We start from the raw sequence: 8,371 nt of genomic DNA on the forward strand, positions 1-8,371 counted from the left end.
GTAAACGCTCCCAAACCCTGTCCTCTCGTTGACTTTCCCATCACTGTGGACAGCACTATCATAATTCCAGTCCCATAGTCCCGCATCCTTGTTGTCATCCTTGACTCTGCTCTCTCATTCACCCTGCACAACATCACCAAAACCTGCCAGTCTCACCTTCACAATATCGCCAAGTTCTGCTCTTTCCTCTCCACCCAAACTGCTACCTTGCTGGTACAATCTCTTTTCATATCCTAACTGGATTATTGCATCAGTCTCCTCTCTGATCTCCCATCCTCCTGTCTCTCCCCGCTTCAGTCTATACTTCACTCTACTGCCTGATTATCTTTCTGCAGAAACTCTCTGGGCATGTCACTCCCCTCTGCAAAAACCTCCTGTGGTTGCCTATCAACCTTCACATGAAACAAAAGCTCCTCACTCTTAGCTTCAAAGGTCTCCATCACCTTGCCCCCTCCCACCTCACCTCACTTCTCTCTTTCTACTGCCCACCCCACACACTCTGCTCCTCTGCTGCTCACCTTCTCACCGTCCCTCGTTCATGCCTGTACCGCCGTCGACCCCTAGCTAATGTCCTACCCCTGTCCTGGAATGCCCTCCTTCCTCAAATCCACCAAGTTGATTCTCTTTCCCTCTTCAAATCCCTACTGAGAACTCACCACCTCCAGGAGGCCTTCCCAGACTGAGCCCTCCTTTTTCCTCTGCTCCTCCTCCTTTCCCCATTCTCCCTCCTCCCTCCCTCTGATCTACCCCCTTCCCCTCCCCACAGTACTTGTATATATTTGTATATACTATTTATTACTGTATTTTATCAATGCGTACATATCTATGATTCTGTTTATCTATTTTGATGGTATTGATTCCTGACTACTTGTTTTGCTTTGCTGTCTGTCTTCCCCGTTTAGACTGTGACCCGTTGTTGGGCAGGGATTATCTCTATCTGTTGCTGAATTGTACATTCCAAGCGCTTAGTACAGTGCTCTGCACACAGTAAGCACTCAATAAATATGATTGAATTGAATGAATGAATGAGTAAATCAAGTATGTGAGAATCAATCCACAAGTCAATCAATTGTATTTAATAATTATAATAATAATGATGATGGTATTTGTTAAATGCTTACGCTTTGCCAAGCGCTGTTTTAAGCACTGGGGTAGAGATAAGGTAATCAGGTTGCCCCATTTGAGGCTCACAGTCTTCATCTCCATTTTACATATGAGGTAACTGAGGCACAGAGAAGTTAAGTTCAGCACTTAGAACAGTGCTTGCCACATAGTAGTGCTTAGCACACACCATCATTATTATTATTATGATTATTATTAAATTACTTGTCCAGGTTCACACAGCAGACAAGCGGCTGAGTCAGGATTGGAACCCACATCTGTATTTATTGAGCACTTACTGTGTGCAGAGCACTGTACTAAGTGCTTGGGAGAAAACACTAAACCAAAGTTGGTAGACACATTTCCTGACCACATTGAGTTTAGAGTCTAAAGAAGGCAGATTATGCTTCCTGGGAGCCTTAGGGATTCACTACAAACCAATTCCTTTGCACTTTACTTGTTAGCAGTCAGTGGATGCATAGTGCATGGTGATAGTTTATCAAAGAAAGAAAAATAAGAATCTGAAATAAGAAAAATTGGATGGAATTCATTCCTATTTTGTCAAGACCAAACCAGGTCTGAGCATACCTAGTCCCGGTAGCACCCTGGAATTAGCAGACATTATTCTATGGTGACAATTCAGAACCTTGAGCTCTTTAATCGCTACTTAGGTTAGGTATTTATATACAGTAATTCAAAACTGAAAAAAAAATCAAGATTCTTTCCAAATGTAATCAAATCTTTGGCCCTTCTGGTTGGAGATCAAATCCGGTGATTCATTTATTCAAGCTATATGGTTTGTAGTATCTTTAAAATTCTCCTGGATTCATTTCAGTGAAAGGTGCCATGGAATTGTATGAACATGAATCCTTGAGAATAGATGAATCTGGCTCCAAATATCTGTCTCTCCAAAGTCTCTACGGGAACTCCAATCCTCTGACTGGAAAACACCATTGTGAGGCAGACTTGCAGTTACTGAAGCATATTGGAACTATTATACCTTAACTAGACCCTTTCTAAAGTTCCTTTAGTTAATCGAGTTATACACCCTCTACAGGAAGAGACAGGTTGGCGTAGTGGAAAGAGAAGAGCACGTGGCTCAGTGGAAAGAGCATGGGCTTTGGAGTCAGGGCTCATGAGTTCGAATCCCAGCTCTGCCACTTGTCGGCTGTGTGACTGTGGGCAAGTCACTTAACTTCTCTGTGCCTCAGTTCCCTCATCTGTAAAATGGGGATTAAGACTGTGAGCCCCATGTGGGACAACCTAATTCCCCTGTGTCTACCCCAGCGCTTAGAACAGTGCTTGGCACATAGTAAGCGCTTAACAAATACCAACATTATTATTATTATTATTATTAGAAGAGGAGACCAATTCTAGTCCTGGCTCTGCCACTTGTGTTTCTGCACACTTGGGAGCAGCATGGCTTAGTGGAAAGAGCCCGGGCTTGAGAGTCAGAGGGCATGGGTTCTATTCCTGGTTCTGCCACTTGTCAGGTGTATGACTTTGGGCAAGTCACTTCACTTCTCAGGGCCTCAGTTACCTCATCTGTAAAATGGGGATTAAGATTGTGAGCTCCACGTGGTGCAATCTGATTATTTTACATCCACCCCAGCGCTAAGAATAGTGCTTGGCACATATTAAGCGCTTAACACATACCATCATTATTATTTAACCTGTCCAGTCCTCAGTTTTTACAGCTGCAAAATGCGGATTGTGACTGATCTCCTGCCTCTTAGGTTGTGAGACCAGTGTGGGACAGGGACTGTCTTGTATCTACCCCCCCACCTTGGAACATAATAGTACTTAATAGACACCATCAGAAAGGGGCTACGTCCGATCAGATTAATTTCAACCCCGATGCTTAGGACAATGCATCCTTCATAGTAAGTGTTTAGCAAATACCATGATTATTATTATTATTATTCCTAAAAATAAGAAGCATATGATAAAGCAATGGTATTCATTGAATGCTGACTCTGTGCAGAGTACAACGGAGTGGATAGACACGATCCCTACCCTTAAGGGGTTTATGCAATTTTGCAATTCTAGAAAGCTGCAGTCATTCTCCATAGGAAGGGGCCTGAGGTTTCTTTTGAAATTTCATGGTTGAGAAAGAAAATGGGCTGTAAGATCGTTGTGTGAAGGGAATGTGTCTGTTATATTGTTGAACTGTCTCAAGTGCTTACTACAGTGCTCTGCACACAGTACAAGGGAAGCAGTGTGGCTCAGTGAAAAGAACACGGGCTTGGGAGTCAGAGGTCATGGGTTCTAATCCCAGCTCTGCCGTTTGTCAGCTGTGTGACTTTGGGAAAGTCACTTAACTTCTCTGTGCCTCACGTGGGACAACCTGGTCACCTTGAATTCCCCCCAGCGCTTAGAACAGTGCTTTGCACATAGTGAGCGCTTAACAAATGCTATCATCATCACAATATGTGCTCAATAAATAGCACTTACTGACTGACTGACTCAAGTCTTCCCCTGGCACCTTGAAATGCTTGCTCTGGGAAAGGGAAAGAGAACAGAGCCTCATTTTCCCCTCTTTAACATTACTTTGATGAAAATTTTCTCTTTCCCCGTTCTGCAATATGGCCCAGCCAGCTCCAGCGGCTCTGTGGAGAGGAGAGCCGAATGGGAGACGTCTTGGTCAGTGAAAAATACTGTGATCATCCTAGAGATTGGGTGAGCTCATTGTGGGCATAGAATGTGTCTGTTTATACTTATACCTTACTCTCCCAAGTGCTTAATACAGTGCTCTGCGTACAAGTAGTGCTCAATAAATAAGGTTGAATGAATGAACGAATCCTCATGAGGCTGAACAGCAGTAGTGTTTTGCTTATTTGTTCATTTATTGAGGGGAGACAGCCAGAGATAGATCTTGGAGAATCTCAGCCCCAGCTGTTCCACACTACAGACCAGGCACACAAAGATTTATGTAACTCTATTGTTGGTCTTTGCAGCTCAAGCATGTAAGAGGCAGCTCTCCTCCACCCGACACACATTTATTCCACCCTGCTCTCTCTCCAGCAGGGGACAAACATTGGGTTTACCATGTTTTCTTTCCTGGCAGATCCGCATACTGTAGTCCACGTCATTCCCATCCTAAACTCCTTATCGTATCATTCAAGACATATGCTACTAAGCATCATCAGATACCCAAACTCGTCATGCTTTGAACAAATATAGTATTCAGTCAAAGCAGATATTTTGAATTTACCATGGATAGTTTGGAACCACAGATAATTCCCCGCCTTGTGCTCTGCCAATTTCCCAATCCCTCACAGTTTGTCTAATCTAAACAACACAATGTGGAGAAGTTTGGTATGGATTGGTTTATTTATTGGATATACTGAAATAATAGATTAACTCTTCCATGGCCTGAGTATATAGGAAAGATGGTCTATATCGTGTACAACAGTTTGTAGCCATTCTCATCAAAGGAATGTTCTCAGCCAGCAGTCAGTCAGTGGTATTTAAGAATGGTATTCTTCAATAGTATTTGGAGAAGCAGCATGGCTTAGCGGAAAGAGCTCGAGCTTGGGAGTCAGAGGTCATGGGTTCTAATCCTGGCTCGGCCAATTATCAGGTGTGTGACTTTGGACAATTCAGTTAACTTTTCTGTGCCTCAGTTACCTTGTCTGTAAAATGGGGATTGAGACTGTGAGCCCCACGTGGGACAACCTGATTACCTTGTATCTATCCCAGCACTTAAAACAGTGTTTGGCATATAGTAAGCACTTAACAAATACCATAATGATAACTAATATTATTTACTGAGCACTTACTGTGTACAGAGCACTGTATTAAGTTCTTGGGAGAGTAAAATATAATAATAATAAGCAGACACATTCCCTGCTCAGAAAGTCCTCTTTCAACACAGTTGGCCAGGTTATGCCTATAAGTAAGAAACTCCCCCGGGGTAAGTCTCAGTCTTGGAGATCACTGAGGTTCCATTTAATACAAGAAGCAGTGTGGCCTAATGGATAAACACGGGCCTTGGAGGGGTTTTAATCCCGGCTCTACCGTTTGTCTGCTATGTAACCTTGGGCAAGTCACTTCACTTCTCTGTTCCTCAGTTATCTTCTCTGTAAAATGGGGATTAAGACGGTGAGGCCCATGTGGGACAGGGACTGTGTCCAACCTGATTAGCTTCTATCTACCCCAGAGCTTAGTCCAGTGCTTGGCACATCGTAAGTGCTTAACAAATACTATAAAAACAAAATTATGCCTCAGGACTTTTTCTGCTGTCATCCCAATGTTCTAAAAGAATGACACTCTGCACACAGTGATTGACTTATACTCAACAGTAATTTAGTCTTGGACAGGACCTGGCCCACTGAGTAATAATGAACAACAAGGCTTAGTGGAAAGAATATGTGCCTGGGAGTCAGGAGAGCTGGGTTCTAATCCTAGCTCTGCCCCTGCTCTGTGTTACCTTAGACAAGTCGTTAACTTTTCTGTACCTCAGTTTCCTTATCTGTAGAGTGGAGACATAGTAAGTACTGAACAAGTATGACAGTCATTAACTATTCACCAAGCAAAGGGGAGATTAAAGGATAGTAATGCCACAGGGACACATATAATAAAGACATGGATTTCTGCACTGATAGTATGATGCCTCTCCTTTACAGCAGTGCATGGGAACATTCTACTGCTTCCTACCTAGTGGATAGAGCAAGGGGCTGGGAGTCAGAAGGTCATTGGTTCTCCTCCCAGCTCTACTACTTGTCTGCTATATGACCTTGGGCAAGTCATTTCACTTCTCTATGCCTCAGTTACCTCATCTGTAAAATGGGGATTGAGACTGTGAGCCCCATGTGGGACCGGGGACTGTGTCCAAATCAATTTATTTGTATTCCCCTCAGTGCTGAGTACAGCACCTGGCACAAAGTAAGTGCTTAACAAATGCCATAATTATTATCATTATTATTACATAATGAGCATAGATAGTAGACTGGGTTTTGCACTGTTAGGGGTCAGGTCTGGGGTGGGGTGGCCATCTCTACATGGGTATATTTATTCTGTTGTCCTTTAGACAGAGAACAGAGTTGCTTAACCAGGGGCTGCTAGCCAGTGATTCGCCGCTTGAACCAGAGTGGAAAATCAAAGAGTGGGGAGATGGCACATTCTCTCCTTTCCCTAGTTCCAGAATCCATAATGTTGCGCCCTGTGGCGTCAGGAGGGGAGAAGGGGTACACTGAGATATAAAAGCAAGGGAAGTGTTATCTCATCTTCCACAGAAAAATAAAGAAAATACTATTTTATGGGCACTTAGGCAATGGCTATTCAGAAAAACTGAACTGTAGCACCGAATAATCCTCTGTGAAATTGATCGAGGTAGACAAGCCAGTCGGAGTAATTCAAGCCAAAACAACTATTTTCTTCAGTTGCAGATTCCCCGCCTCAAAATTATCCAGATGAATGCCTCCACTAACCATTTTACTTGGCTGGTGTAGACGTGGCCTGATTATGCTTTGTTCGATCAAAACCAGGCAAATAGGGTTTGCTAATAAAGAATTTTGATAGTCTGACGTTCAGATATTTCGATACATGGCTGGTCTTTTTAAGGTCCTTTGCCTCTAGGTTCAGCTTTAATAGTTTTCATTCTGTGCAGCTCAATTTGCCCTCATATGTTTCTCTTTTAGATAACATTACTTGAACAAATTCCAACTGAAGCAGGACCAGCAATCTGCAGCCAGTCTTGACGGCATACCTAATGCATGATAGCTATGGAATTTCAACCTACCTTTTTGTTTTCCAATCTGCTCCTTACGAGCAGAGCAGATTCTCTAGGATCTGGGAAAAAGAAAGAGTTTTGGGATAAAGGGAGTGCCCACATGTTTTGATGATGGAAAAACATTTCATTAGTTTATACACAAAGATTATTTTGGAAGGTGGACCTCTTAAGGCCAAAGCGTTTCAAAGTTAGCTAGCTAGGTTTTTTGTTCAAAGCTATCACTGGGACCTTTGAAAATCATTACGGGCAAGGTAACCAGCTTTTTAAAGAAAATTGGGCCCTGTTTCCTCTGTACAAAGGAGTCGATCTTTTATTTTGTATTGGGATGTTTTGTATTAGGGATAGCAGGCCAAGACCCCCAAACTCACTGTGACTCTTTCATGTAGAATAGGGTTTCAAAATATATTCTGTTTTCCCTTCCCATTTTTAGGTTGTGCGACTCCGTCTTTCTCATTTCATACACTATCAGGGTCACATTCTTCTAATTAATCCTGTTTCCATTGGCCGAGAACTGAGAGAATACACAGTTCTGGGAGACAATACATACTTGGGAATTAGATATGATCTTTGACTCTCCAGGGGCTCACAATTAGGAAGAAGGGTTTGGAGACAAACGCATCAGGAGTGATGTGGTACTGAAACACGACACAGACAAATACACAAAATAGGCTCAAAGTCTCTGTAGTGACGGAAGGGTCCGAGAGTGTGCAGGAGCATCTTTCATCCCCTACCCAGAGGGCTCGGAGCATGCCGGGAGCAGGAACCCTAGCAGGTGGGAGGAAAGGTAAGTTGTAGTAGTCTTATGCTGACGAGTCATCTCTGACCCATAGTGACTCCATGGAAGTATCTCTCACAGAACTCCCCACCTCCATTTGCAATCATTCTGGTAGTGGTCCATTGAGTTTTCTTGGTTAAAAAAACTGGAAATGATTTACCATTGCCTTCTTCCACTCAGTAAACTTGAGTCTTCATCCTTGAATCTCTCCCATGCCGCTGCTGCCCAGAACAGGTGAGTTTTGACTTGTAGCAGATTGCCTTCCATTCACTAGCCACTGCCCCAAGCTAGGAATGGAATGGGTATAACTCTGCTTGACTCTCCCTCCCATAGTCGAGACTGGTAGAGTACTGGAAACTTTCCAGGTATGACCCTGAGAGGTGAGGTGACAGTTCCCCTGATGCTTTTCTCAACGAGGACTGAAGAATCACCCAGGTGCTCCTGTTAGGACTGAGGAATCGCCCAGGTGCTCCTGTTACCTTTTGAAACACCTTTTACATTTCCAGAGCTTAAGGGTAACGTTTCATGTTTTGAAGCAATGATTTATTAATGGAACTCTATCAGCCTAAAAAAAATATCTAAAAGCTGAACATTTCCAAGCTGTAGCCACAAGACTGGTGAGTCGGGGCAGGGTAAAGCATATTGTCGAGATGATTTTTACAGTGGAATATCCTCATCACCAGAATCTTCCTGGGAAAATCCTTACCTCTAGAGCCTGGGGGATGAGTTCATGTGGGGAAAGTGATTGCTTCTGGAAGTCT

At 43.2% G+C, this 8,371-nt stretch overlaps 1 non-coding gene across 1 annotated transcript; it reads right to left on the reverse strand.

Moving 5' to 3' along the window:
• Positions 1-7,854: 7,854 nt before the first annotated feature.
• On the reverse strand, positions 7,855-7,993 carry LOC114817001. The gene has a single exon (XR_003764836.1). It is a non-coding gene; the product is annotated as a small nucleolar RNA SNORA7 (small nucleolar RNA).
• Between the last annotated feature and the right edge of the window lie 378 nt (positions 7,994-8,371).

This window comes from Ornithorhynchus anatinus, chromosome 1 (genome assembly GCF_004115215.2).
Source record: "Ornithorhynchus anatinus isolate Pmale09 chromosome 1, mOrnAna1.pri.v4, whole genome shotgun sequence".
In the NCBI taxonomy this organism is placed as follows: domain Eukaryota; kingdom Metazoa; phylum Chordata; class Mammalia; order Monotremata; family Ornithorhynchidae; genus Ornithorhynchus; species Ornithorhynchus anatinus.